Raw genomic sequence first — 15989 nt, 5'->3', positions numbered from 1 at the left:
TTTGCTTGTCAAGATTTTTTGGATGAGTCTGCCCCCCCCCCCCACTTTCAAAAACGATGCTACGTGCCTGCATGAAGTTTACCAACACGTTGGAGAAAGGCGTCATTGCTGGCTAAATCTAGATCTGTAGGGGGAATTGTATAAGTTACTAAATTCCCATTTCCAAACGTTTTGCACATAAGTGGGGTCACTTGATATAGGGCATAGACCCGTTAGTTAGGTATTATAGTTAAGTGGATGAAGTTAGAGAGGGTGTCAGTTTTAGGCAAGGGGTCTGGGCAGCCCTGGTGGGGGCCCAGAAGACGATTTTAAATTTTTAAACATTTGTAAATAAAAGACCTACAAAACCTCATCAAACCCCCCTGCCATGTAGACATTTAAGAAACATTTCTTTTTTCTTACGAATGGATGTAAATAATTCAGATTAAAAAAATTCAGTTCAATGGGACGATGTTTATGAAGTTGAAAAAAAAATGCCAGCTTCTATTGTACAATAAACATGGAAGAGTCGTTTTAGACACTACATGTACCTAGTATAACAAATTACTTAAAATCGAATAACCGCGGTCACATTGGAACCCAAGAAGAGGGGTACACGTATAATTAAAATGGGCTTTCTGTGTACGTTACACACGGGTATTTTTATTTTATACTACAGCGTTGAAATCAATTTAATGTAGAGAAATCCAATGAGTTTTCAAAAAGTTCATAATTAAGACTCGCAAGTTGTGTATCTTTCTTTCATCGAAGGAGTAACGTTATAATTTAACTTTGTTTTTACAATTTTATAGAAGGGGCGCGCGCCGGGTGCACAACCCTCTAAATCCGCCACTGGTTTACAATATACAATAATTATTATCTAAGAACACGAAAAATTTAAAAACAAAAACTTTAGTGAATGTATGAGCCGATGGTTGAGAATTTTAAAACGCAAGTCATTTGTTCAAAATGGCCTCTACTTTCGGTTTAGTAATAAGAACGCCCATATAGAATTGCCCAACATTGAGCGCCTAATAATCTGGACTTAATCCATATCAATGATATTGAACTCAATCAATATCACGCATAGGAAATATTTGCCATCAACAGATATAGATACAATTATTATTACTTACCATCAATGACACCTTCAAAGTGTTTCAGACAGTGCAGTATGGCGTCAATGATCCCTGTGAAAATACGAGACTTGGGTATTTTACTTCCTTGTTGTAGAGATAACGTTAAGGGTTTAAATCTCCTGGCTACATATCTTGAATAAACAAAACAATTTATTCGCATAGAGGATAAGTTGTTTGTTTTTTGTTGTTTTTTGTTTGTTTGTTGGTGTTTTTTGATGTTTTTTTTCTTCATATATGGGCATTATACATTGTATAATAAAAGAAATCCGTAAATTTAATGCAAAATGATATTTGTAAACCAAGTATGTAGATCATGCAAGTAAAAAACACCATAAATATAATGACTATAAAATAAAGTATTTCCTTGATACAGAAATTCAACAAATTTCCGAAGGGGGGGGTGCTGTAAGTAAGTATCTATAAAATAATTATAAAATCCGGTATATTGTAAATATTGGTCAATCTATAAGATGTATATATTTATTGTTATTCAATTGACATGTACATATTTCAGTGCAATTGGAAAAATACTCATGAAGCTTTCAGCTAGAATTAAATGTAATAGTTTAGAATGATTTTCAATCAAAATAATGCACATATTGATTCGGGTGAGGGATGCAAACCGTGGATCCATTTTTTTCTGACGACATAATTTTTTTTTGCTGGGGTAGCTAGGGGGACCTCCGTAATTTTTTTGTTAATTTTCTACGTAATTTAAAAATGCTTGATTTATTTTCAAATGAAGGGTTCCAAGACCCCCGTCAAGACTGCACATGAACGGTTCGTGCGGGAGTTTGTTAAATTATTAGAGTTTCATGTTGTTCCCGGGGCCTTCTGATAGTGCAAGAATGTAAACTAATTATATAGTCCTTGTTCACTAAGATACATCTACATGCAAATACATGTATGTATGAATAACATGCATTTCTCTCCTGTCCATTTTTATTTTATAATGATATGCCTTTTCAATAATTCAGTATTAAAGTGAAAAGAAAAATGCCACCTACACTAGAGGTTCCTCTTTCCCTTTAACCTTGTTAAATTCTTACATTAAAAAAAAAACAAAGTAAGAGACGTTTTTTAAAGATGATCTATTGATTCATCTTATGTTTTTTACCAGCATTTTAAATTCAATCATGCTTATTATGCTTGGTTAATTTAAATGTACTTAACAGCCATTAAATAGGATTTCTAAAACTGGGTTTTGACTCGATAATCCTTCATCATGCCTGATGGGTCCTAGACATAATGTTTTGACACCTTACTCGGTCTTTTGCATTCTCGGTTGGATTCAGAATTTACTGAAACTTGTTGAAGGCAATTTTACTTTTATCCACAGGTCTTCAACTCAAATTAACAATTATATGATTTAAATGGCATTGATGTGGATGTATACATTTCAATGAAGATACATTCTTAAATAATTTGGTATTTATGAATACAAATACGGTTTTAATTCATTATATATCATAGAGAGTTATTAAGGTACCCGATTCATAATAGCCCCAGATGTAATATATATTATCATGAACAAAAACAATTACTCCTTGAGGTCTGGGGAGTTCGAAAAGAGTAATGATCCAGGGGCGGAGGTACTTTTGTTCACAAGCCGAGGGTGACGTCATTTTGTTAATTTAAACTTACTCGCTTCTTGCCGTTACAAAAACGTATTAAAAGGTAAAGCAGAATTTCTTAAGTTCTCTTTCATCATTATTTCGGAGATTTTTTTATAGGGGCCATTTTAAGGCCACACTGGGAAGTATTATGAAGGGGAAAGATTTAACTTAGTTTGTGGGATTACACATGGTACGGAAAACTTTTCTAAAAAAAAAAGACTTTTGTTTAGATTTTCTCAGAAAGAATGTGAAATGTGATTTGATGAAAAATTGGATAAAAAAAAATCTCAAAATGATTTTGAATATGATAATCATTGGTATACATGCACGATGTTTAAGACGACAAACTTTTTTAACTGTTCACTTTTATGTTTATCAACATCGGAAGTAAGTTTTACACATAATTTTTTTTTATATTAACTAAACATCAAAGAGTTAATATAAGAAGAACTATTGCAGATTACGGGAACTTGAAATTTAATAGATTTATCCATCATTTCGTATTCTTAAAACAAATTCTTTTACAAAAAAATAAAAAAAATAAAAACATTCAATACCACTATAATCATATGAAATGAACTTTCTGATCACTTTTAATTGTCATACATGGAAGAACTCTCTCTCTCTCTCTCTCTCTCTCTCTCTCTCTCTCTCTCTCTCTCTCTCTCTCTCTCTCTCTCTCTCTCTCTCTCTCTCTCTCTCTCTCTCTCTGTAACATTCAAGTGTACAAGATACAATGAATTAACACATGGCCATCCAAATGTTAAACTCCTTTGGTTATATAACAGAAATAAAAGTATATCTTTAACAAATAACATAGGATTTCATTCTAGGGATGTCATCTTCACAAGAACATAGTATTGTCATCTTAGCTGATATATATAAACGTAGGTAAATTAAAATCATGTCAAAATGCCTATTTTTGGTTGTATTTTGAAGAAAATAAAAAATAAATCTTGAAAAGAATAAAATCTATTAAAAATTCATTTCTCAATAATGACTGTAAATCAAACAGATTTCTGATTTATGGGGACTAAAGCCTTAAAGGTTGGGTGTACATTAAATACAAAGTTCAAAATGATTCCTCATTTACATGCTAATATTTAAGACTACAAGATTAAATAAATAAAGCTATCAAATAAATATTAACGTAATCATAATGCATCTAATTAACTAATACCCAAAAATGGAACCCACAATGTGCAAACCATAAACATAAAGTAATTCTTAATATGAACCAGAAAAAAATGATTTTGTAATCACAATACATATTGCCACGTATAACATCAACCTTGAATTTAACAATTTAGAATTAGATATAAATAGATATAAAACTCAAAGGTCACAAAATATGAAATATGACATTTAATGATTAACTTTGAACAAAATGGCATTGACTGACTTTGAACCTATTACACAGTTTTAATGCTGTAACAGTTCAAAGTTTAGGAAAATAAATAAATCCAAGGACAGAAAAACCATTTTCAATAACTTTACACTGCATATAATAGTATTTATCTTTTCGCGAAAAGAGGGTAACCATTTAACTTGAGCATACTGGTAAAAACATACACAGTCAATGTATACAGATGTACATTTTTGATCTGTATATATTTTTACAAGTATACAGTCATGTAATTTCAGCATTCTTATTAAGGCCCGTTGAAACTGGGGGTGGGAAGAGGACGACAAGAGTGCCCGACTTTGGAACACAATGCTCGTCCTGCCTGATATTGGGAAAACGTTATGGGTTACTTTAACCTCGAAGAGATGCTGGCGATTAAGAAAAAAAGAAAACCTAGTATTTGATTGTATATGTTAGTCTTATCTCCACTCCATCCTTTTTGTGAAGTTCATTCTATATCTATTATCTTAGACGTTTGAACAACTTTTGAAACATGCATGATGTAACAACTCAGAACATGAATGTGACCTAAAAGCCAAAAAGGGAGTACAAAACTTATCAAGTTGATGACCTCTCTTAATGTGGATAAAATATTTTTATGGCAAAAATACATCAATCAAAATGTGATATACATGTTTAAACTTTTCTAAACATGAACACCACCTCAGAGACTTTGTTTGCGACAATCTAATTCGACGTAACAATTGTGATTGTAAGCATTGAGTGTGTGAACTGTACTCCAAAATCAGTAGTCAGATTCCCAAGAATATCTTTGTTTTGATGTAGTGTCAAAAAATATGAAAGGAAACCTTACGAATAAGGTTTCACGTGGCAAAATACTATATCCCATTCTTAAAAGGATGTCCTCAGTATCCATAAAAAAATGGAGACAATTCTCGATTCACAAGAGATAAACATTATAGAAAATGTTCTTGCTAAGTGTTGGTGTGATGGAAACGAAACCGTCACCAAGACACGAGAAATTTCAGTCATCATCCATCATCAAAGCACATGCCACTTCCTCTGAGAATTTCCACACAATTCCATTCACGCTGATCTGTGTGAAAAGCACCATATTTCTGTAATCTGTGCAGTGAGTATGCAGTCATTCGGATCACCACGTCTTTTTCGTTATCGTATTTACGTAAATGACCGAGATAGGTCAGTGCTAACCCACAGAGTTGGATTACACTGTAGCATAAATAGTTTCCCTTTTTAAAGATTCGGTTCTTTCGCACGTTTGTATTGGAATTTGTTTTCATCATTATTAATGATTTGTTTTCGTGTTTTGTTTTTGTTGTATTTTTGAGCGTGTGGTGAGGAAGGGTTTCTGTTTTTTTGTGTTTTTAGAAAATAATATGTTGTTCAATGCAGACAGATTTGATTAATGAAATGCTTAAAGGTTATATAATTATTTGCTTAACAAAATAGAATTTATGTAAATTTACTTGGATGCGACAGTCTAGACAACTTATTTATTGCAAAAGAAAATGTTACAATGAAAGCAGAGTGTTTCGGGAGTATTTTTTTTTTTAAAGAAATGTGATTTTTTTTAAAAGGGCCGCCATCATCAGGGGTTCACCTTATTGATAAGTTATAAGATTTAAGGTAAGTGTGATTGAATTTTCATTTGCTCATGTTTTTGTATTTACTGTGGGCAATTATTGGTTCGTTGATGAATATCTCTCAGCAAATTGTGTTTGTTTCCAAACTGTTCCAGTGTTTAAGAATATGTTTTTAAACACTTTACATTCGGGATGTTTTAGCAATCGTAGCATTTTGTTGACGTCGTTTGCTTTTTAGACCATTACGTACTTCTTTTTGTTTTGCCTATAAAAGTAATAATTGGGTCTACTTTCCTTTTCTGAGTAACCTCTCTTGGATTTAGAATTCTAAATGTTCATTACAGGTATTGCCGTTACTAAAAATTCTAGAACTTTTATGTGTCGTTAAATGCTACTAAGCCGTCATCTCTAAATCTTTCATGATAGAGAACGAATTGGTATTGATGACATAATATGATTTGTGATTTGGTACATTCTTTTATCTGACATTTCAGGTGATGTCAGCCCACCATGCTTATAATGTGTTTGTAGTATTTTTCATTGAATTTAAAATACATGGACATCTAATTGTTTTCTAGTCACACTGTCCTATCATTAACGCATCTCAGACATTATCTTTAATTTTGAATGTCTTAATTCTGACCGAATTTTGACGAAAAAGTGATAGATATCATTATTTTGTATATTTCACGAAAATGATGTAAGTCTGGGTTTTCAACTTGCAAGTCATGTTTTGATAACAGTTGGCGCAACGCATTTGGGTATACTGTTATTTCTCCATAATAACTACCGGTATTGTGTTGAGGTATACTGGTGTTTCTCCATAATAACTGTTGTGTTGCTTTTGTGACAACGATATTAGTATATTTTCAAAGTAACACTCTAGGTCAAGTAAATATGAATGTAACGTTTTATTTTGTTTTTCTTAGATATCAGCAAATCAGAAAACTAAGAATTTCTTAATCATATAATCATACAAGGTATACGTAGCTACATGCAGTTTGATTGCTTACAGAACAAGTCCGCCTAGCTCTCTCTCTCTCTCTCTCTCTCTCTCTCTCTCTCTCTCTCTCTCTCTCTCTCTCTCTCTCCAATCATTCATCCCATATGTGATGCTTAAAACAAGATAACTTATTCTTTTTTTTAAAATATATTTTCTTATTTATGAAGCAACATTTTAATACATGCATCTGTTTCTAATATCTTTTTAATATTTCATATTCCGTACCTCTACCATACCTAGAAAGAAAGCGCTGTTTGTAAATAATGTCTTTTTGTTAGCTATAATTGACAAGATTCAAACTAGTAGTGTCGATTCTAACATAACATAACTCAGAGCAATTTGATATTGTTAATACATAGTTACATATTTATTGGCAATTCGTCAGCAATGGAAAATACTCATTGATAAAAACTGATACAATGTATTAAAAAACATACACAGGTTTACATGAATGATGTCTATGTACGTCAATGTATACTGTGGATACCAGGTATTGAACACTGTCACAGTGTTGTTGTTACATTGTCTCCCAACATATACACAGTACCTAACTGATGTATGGGTTTATAATGTTCACTGTCGATACTGTCACTCTGTTGGTGTTACTCTATCAATATACACACAGTGCCGAATTGACGTATGTATTTATAATGTTCATTATTACCTAATTTAAGGGATTTCGTTCTTTTATTAAACATTAAAAATTTTCGTCTATTTTATGTGTGTATTTAGGTTTGAAAATGGTCTATTGAACTGCCGGTCAATACAATGCGATCTATTCGACCGCCGGATAATAGGCTGCGGTCTATTGGACCGGCAACGTATTTTTAGAAAAAGTGAAATTGCTACAAGATTAAAAGAAAACTTTATTATGTTTATTCTACTATTGTTCTTAAAATTTATCTTAATGTTATTTAAGTATTAATTAACAATGACCTGAAAGCATAATGGTATGAAAACCTTCTATAATTTATGATTGTGAACACATGAAAAAACGAAAATAAGTAATAAAACAATTATCTAATGTCTGTATTGTCGTTGGTCTCGGTCAATAGATCATACTGAGCTGTTCCCTGCACCTCCAGAAAAATATTCGGGTCTATCGACTGCTCAAGCATTAAAAAATTGTAATCTGTAGATACTTGTACACTGTCACTGTGTTGGTGATATCTTGTCCCATCCAGAGATTGTTCTCGTTATCCACACACACACTACAGGGAGACTTTACACCTTCTTGTGGTGTGAGTAGTACATACAGGAACTGACCGTCCTTATCCTGAAGATGAACTGTTATCATCACACACCAGAATGTGACCGAGTACATCAGTACATATTCCATAGGGAGTAAACCTTGACCCCTGACCTGTGTAGGAGAACCTGTGTTGATTTGATTTATTCACTACTACTACAGCTTGTTTGCCAAAGTCTGATACACAGACATCACCATTGATGTTTTCTGTGATGTAGTGTGGACAACTATACAGTCCCTGTCCTTTGTTGTCTCTCTGTATGCTCTGTATTTCTGTCCCTGTCTTGTTGTACCTGGTGATTTTAGCCTTTCTATCCTTCTCCATCCCCACCAGTATGTCCCCGTTGATGAGGGAGGAGTGTATGCTGATTGGTTTCCAGTCCCCTGTTATAATGAATTCAGTGATTGTATTATCCGGTGTTATCCTTTTGATGACGTTGTTGTTTTTGTCTGCATAGATCAGCTCCCCGTTATGTGTGACTGTGTGGTAGCCTTCATATCCACCACTGGTTTGTATCTTCTGTAGCTGGTTCCCCTGATACTCACTGACCCAGAGTCTGCCTGATTTTCCCAGTGATATATGAAATACACTGTCAACACCTGGTACTGTGTACTCTCTGACCTTGGTGACAGAGGGAGACAGAGACAGTGTTTTTTTCACGTCAGATTTCTCTCTCCCTTGTTTTCGTTTTTTCCCTGTAGATTTCAATTGTGTGGAGGCAGTCTCCATGGGTTTTATTTTTATGTTCTCTGGTTTAGTGTTTTGAACAGTTATTCTACCCAGTAGTTTGATGACATCTTCCTTGCTGAAATTACCATCGGTAAATACGGGTGGAACTTGTTTTGATGTCTCTGGTATGGGTCTTATGATAAAGCTTTCTAATTTGAGAGCAAGTGTTATTTGTTCTTTGTTTGAAGAAGATAGGTAACCATAAAATGTTGTGATTGAATCATTTAAATAGGTGATGTAGTCATCTATTTCTTGGTTTTGATTATTTAATGTTTCTAATAATGACTGCTCTATGTTGACGATTTGTTCTTTATTTTCTTATGTGACTGTGTTTACCAGCTTTTTCACAGTCTCAGCTTCAGCCTTCGTGGCCGTTCTTCTAGCCTCCATAATCTTCTTTATTTCGGTGACATCGCCAGCAATTTCTTTTTTCAAATCTTGAGAAGTTGGCTCAAAATAATTTCTAATTTTTGCAATTTCTTCATGACATAGGGAAACTTTTTCATCAAAGTCTATTTCTAGGTCAGTAAACGCATGGCCGCGATGTTCTTTTGTGGCTGTGCATTTGTAACAAATGGGAAATTGGCATTCCTCGCAGAGAAGAACCATTTCTTTTGTGGGGTGGATCTTGCATTTCTCGACAGGTATTTGTCGTTTGCGTTGTATATTAGAAACCACTTCATGGCTCTTGGTTTTCTTATTCTTCTGATGTTCATCTCTGCATTGTTCCATATTGGTTGGTGAGAGTCATTGCAGTAAAACAGGCAGTTCCTTTCACAGTCTTCAGTCCCACACACCAAATAATGCTGGGCGCCTGGTGGTATTTGGGATTCAGATAATGCCATCTAAAATGAGAAATGTGCAATTAATATGAAGAAATCTGTAACATTTATTTTTCCATCCAAAATCAGCAAAAAGTCAATCATTTCTATCAACCCCGCCACCATCCCCCACACACATACATACATATATGAAAGCAACTGTATCAGCATTTTGACTTCTAGAATAGATTATGAGACAGAGGTATTTGATTTTGTCCATTCCTTATCATTATCAACTTCCTGGATTTCTATACAAACTTTACAATTTCTAGCTAGTCATTTCTAATAACAATATTTACATTAAGGTACACAATCATTCGCGGATCCAGACATTTTTTTGCCAAGGGGGAGGGGGTGTCCAAGGGATTTGCCGGTGGGGGGGGGGGGGTAATAATTTTACAATGTAAATGTCATAACCTTTAAGATTCTAGGGACCCAACGCCTCCCCCTCCGTCCAGATCCGGGCATGGTAGCTTCCCTTACTTATCAGTTTTAGACTTATGATCAAAATAAAACAGAGCGATTCTCATTTGTTTGTTAACAAGATCATTTGATTTACAACAGGGACGGATCCAGGATTTGAAGTTGGAGGGGGTGCCAGTTTTTGGCAAGGGGTCTGGGCAGCCCTGGTAGGGGGGCCAAAAGACGATTTGAAATCTTTAAACATTTGTAAATATAACACCTACAAAATCCCATCAAAACCCTCTGCCATGCAGAAATATAAGAAACATTTCTTTTTTCTTACGAATGGCTGTAAATTAATCAGTTTAAAAAAAACTAAGTTCAATGGGACGATGTTTATGAAGTTGAAAAAAGCCATGTCAGCTTGTATTGTATAATAAACATGGAAGAGTCGTTTTAGACACTACATGTACCTTAAGAAAACCAAATAACCTAAAATCAAATAACTGGTCACATTTGAATCCAAGGAGAGAGTTATTAGAGGGACTTTCTACATGTATGTACGTTACACACGCGTGTTTTTATTTTATACTACAACGTTGAAATCAATTTAATGTAGAGAAATCCCATGAGTTCCCAAAAAGTTCATAATTAAGACTCGCAAGTTGTATATTTTCTTTCATCGAAGGAGTATAATTTAACGTTGTTTTGATAATTTTAGACGCGCCGGGTGCGCCACCCTCTGAATCCGCCACTGGTTTACAATTTAAAATTATATAAGAACGCTTACAATATAAAATGAGCCGTATGTATGAGCCGACGGTAGAGAGTTTTAAATCGCAAGTCATTTTGTTTAAAATGGCCACTACTTCCGGTTGAGTAATAATAACTTCTATATAGAATTGCCCAAAATTGAGCGCCTAATAATCTAGACTTAATCCATATCAATGATATTGAACTAAATCAATATCACGCTTAGGAAATATTTTCATCATCAGTTATAGATACAATTATTCTTACTTACCATCAATGTGACCTTAAAAATTGTTCATTCGGTACATGGCGTCAATGATCCCTGAGAGAATACGAGACTTGCGTAATTTACTTCCTTGTTGTAGAAATAAGGGTTTAATCTACCTTGAATAAACCAAACAATTTATTCGCATGGAGAATTACTATTTTTCTTATATATAGGGGCATTATACATTATATAATGAAAGAAATCCATAAAACTATAGCAAAATGATATTTGTAAACGGTGTGTAAATCATGTATAAAATATCATATATAATATAATGGTTATAAAACAAATTACAGTTTTGTAATACAGAAATACAAAAAAGGGGGGAGGGAGTAGTAAGTACAAGTATTCATAAATAAGGTCCGGTAAATATTGCCTCGGATACATGTAATTGTATATGAAATGTATATATTGTTTATTCATGTACATATTTAAGTGCAAATGGAAAACTACTCATGATACTTTAACTAGAGTTAAATGTGAGAGTGTAGAATGGTTTTCAACCACCTAAAATGCAAATTAGATTCGGATGGGAATGCTATGCGCGAATTCATTTTCTTTTTCTGCATGGATGAGATATTTAATATAATTGACGGGGTGGGATGACTTACGTATATTTTTGGTAATTTTACTATGTAATTTAAAAATGTTTGATTTATTTTCAAATGAAGTGTTCAAAGACCCCCGTCTAGTCCGCACATGAATGGTCCGTGTGGAAATTTGTTAAATTATTAGAATGCTTACATGTTGTTCCCGAGGCCTTCCGATAGTGCAGGAATGTAAAATGATTGTATATTCCTTGTTCACTAAGATACATATGCATCTACATGCACATATGTATAAATAACATGCATTACTCTTGTCTATTTTTATTTTATAATGATATACCGTTTCAAGAATTACATATTAAACTGAAAAGGAGAATGCCACCTACCCTAGAGGTTCTTCTTCCCTTTAACCTCGTTTAAGTCTTACATGATAACAAAAAAAACAAAGTATGCATGGTAAGGGACGTTTTTTAAAGACGGTCTATTCATCTTTTGTTTTCTTGCTAGCATTTTAAATTTGCCCATACTTGTTATGCTAGGTTAATTCAAATGTATCAACCGTTCAATAGGAGATCTTAAACTGGGTTTTAACTCGAGAATTCTTTGTCATGTCTGACAGGTCCTAGACACAATGTGGTTTGGACACTTTACTCGGTCTTTTACATTCTCGGCGGATTCAGAATTTACAAAAACTTTTTGACGCCAATTTTACCTTTATCCACAGGATTAACAATGATATGATTTAAATGACCTTGATGTGGTAGTAGACATCTGTATGAAGATACATTCTTAACTACTTGGGTATTTATTAATACAAATACTGTTTAATTTAGTACATATCATATAGAGCTATTAGAGTACCCGATCCATAATAGCTGAAGAATCAAAGAATCTAGATGCACAACATATATTTATGGGCTTAATATCAGCTACTGATACACTATTTTCATGTTTAATTACCAGTATATAAGAATAGGATCTGTTCTAAAAGAAGACATGATATGTTTTGATGAGGACTTGCCATCATTTCCTAGTCAACCACAGAACCAATTTCAGCCAATTACCTGGCATAAAGCATTTTTGGCTGGCTGGTTTTCATTGATGACAAATATCCTTTTCAAGGGGAATGATAAAAAAAATGATAACAAATGATATGCTGTTTGATTTTTGTTTTATAATTCAAATAAAACAAGTAGGTAGTGATTTCGTTTATCTACAACTTTAAAAATTCAAACCATAACCAAGTGTTAGAAGGTTTTATTTTAAAAGAATTAAAGGTCACAATTTTAGTCAAAAATTTATTTTCCGATTTCAATATTTACAATGCTTCAGAAAAGCATTTCTTATAGGCAATCGGAATTTGAGTTTCATTAGTTGAGTTATAAACGAGTTTCAGAGCTTAAAATTCTTCGCTATGTAAACAAAGCGTTTGTTTTCATTTTGAATGTTGAAGTAAACACTTCAGGTCTAAATTGAAAACGAATGTGTAAACCGTTAGGAATTTTTTATCTATGCCTTAATTTGATAAAGATTTTTTACTGGTAAATAGAACATATGTAAACAAAAACAGGGCACGAGCCTTGTTTACATGACAAAGAATTGTGAGCCCTGTATCTTGCTTGTAACTCTACGAACGACTCTCAAATTTTGTTTGATCATTAGAAATGCATTTTTAAAGCATTGTAAATAATAAAAACAAAAAAATAGAATTTTACCAAAATCGTGACCATGCCCCTTTAAACCCTCAAAATATGTTGAAAAAATATTAGGGGCATTCAGCTGGTAATTGTAGAATAACTGCAAAAGCAAACATATATAAATCATTATCATGAATATAAACAATTACTTCTTGGGGTCTGGGAGTTCGAAAAGAGTCATTATCCAGGGGCGGGGCTACATAACGTTAAAACGTTATGCAAACATAATATTTTCTTTTCTTTTTTTTTTTTTTTTTTTTTTTTTTTGATTTCGCAAAAGGAGGGTAACCATTTAACTTGAACATAATGGTTATTACATACACCGTCGATGTATACTGATGTACATGTTTGATTTTGATCTGTAATTTTACAAGTATATATGTAATTTCAACATTGTTATTAAGGCGCGTTGATACCGGGGGTGGGAAGAGGACGACAAGAGTGCCCGACTTTGGAACACAATGCTCGTCCTGCCTGATTTAGTGGAAAAGTTATGGGTTACTTTAACTTTGAAGGAGATGATAGTGATAAATAAAAAAAGAAAACTTAGTAATTTATTGTATATGTTAGTCTTATCTCCCCATGTGAAGTTAATTCTATGTCTATTATCTAAGACGTTTGAACAACTTTTGAAACATACATGATGTAACAGCCCAGAACATGAATGGTGACCTAAAAGTCAAAAAAGGAGTACAAAACTTATCAAGTTGATGACCTCTCTTTCTGAATAAAATATTTTCATGGCAGACATAAATCAATCAACATGTGATATACATGTTTAGACTTTTCTAAACATGAACACCACCTCAGAGACTTTGTTTGTGACAATCTAATTTGACGTAACAAATATGATTGTACGCATTGGGTGTGTGAATCAGTAGTCAGATTCCCAAGAATATTTTTGTTTTGATGTACTGTCAAAAAATATGAAAGGAAACCTTACGAATAAAGTTTCACGTGTCATAATAAAGGGTTACTACGATTAAGACTCCTCGATGGCTGCTTTCAAACAGCCCTCTGATTCTTTCAATCTTTTTTTGTGATCGCACCGTCTTAATAAGAGTGAAACGATCTCAAGAGAAAATAATGCAAGTTCAATCAAACCTAAATCTAAAAAAAAAAGTTTATATGACGATGTTTTTTTTTAACTTGACGTGCGCGATTCTCTTGTTCTCTGTATTGCTCTATGATAAGAACGTTGACATCAAAGAAAGACAGTGCAAAAACAGTCACAGGGGTGTCTTGTGTCTCTATATACATGTACATGTATATACTCACGCTTTTCGATGTTAAGGTGGTATGAGGTAGCTGTCTATCTTAATGTGGTTAAAAAACAATAATAATCAAAATACTTTCGCCAGTTTAGAATTTTCGATCTTTGAAATATTTACCCCCCCCCCCCAAAAAAAATTTTTTTTTGAAAATTTGAATACTTATGACGTACAGATTCATGGTTAACGGTATGTATTTTAAATTAAGGAAGTTTATACCTAATTTGTTGTCAATTCTGCTAAACAACTGTTTTGTTTTCCGGTAGATATACGACCATATTGCAAATAGTTTCATCAATGTTGATCCGAACCATTCATCTTTTAAACAACAAGTATGCACTTGAACAGATAAAATGAAAAAAAAAATCCAATTTACAGTAAACAAATCTTTCCCTTATATTGTCTTTTGTCTTTTATTCATTTGGGAAATTCTTCAAAGGATGTCCTCAGTATCCGTCAAAAAATGGAGACAATTCTCGATTAACAAGAGATGAAAATTATAGGAAATGTTCTTACTGAGAGTCAGTGTGATGGAAACGAAACCGTCACCAAGACACAAGAAAATTCAGTCATCATCCATATCAAAGCACATGCCACTTCATCTGAGAATATCCCACAATCCCATTCACGCTGATCTGTGTTAAAAGCACCATATTTCAGTGTGCATGCAGTCATTCGAATCACCCTGTCTTTTTCGTTAACGTCTTTACGTAAATGACCGAGAGAGGTCAGTACTAACCCGCATAGTTGGATTACACTGTAGCAAAAATAGCGTTCCTTTTTTAAGATTCGATTCTTTCGCACGTTTGTATCATGACGACCCCAGTACTATTTTATTAAAGTCCACTAGGGGTTATATGCAGTGTTATGATATTTATGATATTTGTTTTGGAAGTTTTTCATCATTAATGTTTATCTATAATTTGTTGTCTTGTGTTGTTAACGTTATTGCTGTATTTCTAAGCGTGTGGGTTTTTTGGTTTATTTTGTGTTTTTAGAAATATATCGTTAAATATAGGCAGTCTTATTTAGGACTTTAAGCTCTATATACCCACTTAACAAAATAGAATTTAAAAAAGGTCATCAATCAACCACATTTGTGTACATTTAATTTAAAATGCTACATAATTTCACAATAAATCGACTAACATGATCAATTCAATAGCAAAACGTTAACCATTTATTATTCTTTTTTCTTTTATCATTTGTTTTAAGTTATGAAGAAGAAAAATGTTTTGGCGATTTTTTAAGAGAGAAACGGGATCTTTTTTTTTTTTTGTTCTGAAGGGCAACCATTACATGATCAGAGCCCCCCCCCCCTTTAGATACAAGTCTTAAGCTTAAGGTTTTATAAGCGTGATTAAATTATCATTTCGCTCATATTTTTTTTGTATTTACTATCATGGCAATTTACTGGTTTGTTGATGAATATCTATCTGCAAACAGTGTTTGTTTCCAAACTGTTCCAGTGTTTGAAAATGTTAGGTTTTTTTCACCTTTATATTCTGGCTGTTTTGGTAATCGTAGCATTTGGATGACGTAG

At 33.3% G+C, this 15989-nt stretch overlaps 1 pseudogene; it reads right to left on the bottom strand.

Annotated features, from left to right (window-relative positions):
* Window positions 1-7824: 7824 nt before the first annotated feature.
* Window positions 7825-9531, bottom strand: LOC128160976 (uncharacterized; annotated as a pseudogene).
* Between the last annotated feature and the right edge of the window lie 6458 nt (window positions 9532-15989).

Source organism: Crassostrea angulata, chromosome 8 (genome assembly GCF_025612915.1).
Source record: "Crassostrea angulata isolate pt1a10 chromosome 8, ASM2561291v2, whole genome shotgun sequence".
NCBI classification, from domain to species: Eukaryota; Metazoa; Mollusca; class Bivalvia; order Ostreida; family Ostreidae; genus Magallana; species Magallana angulata.
Note: the sequence above shows the minus strand (reverse complement) of the source record. Positions and strands in the feature narration are given on the sequence as shown.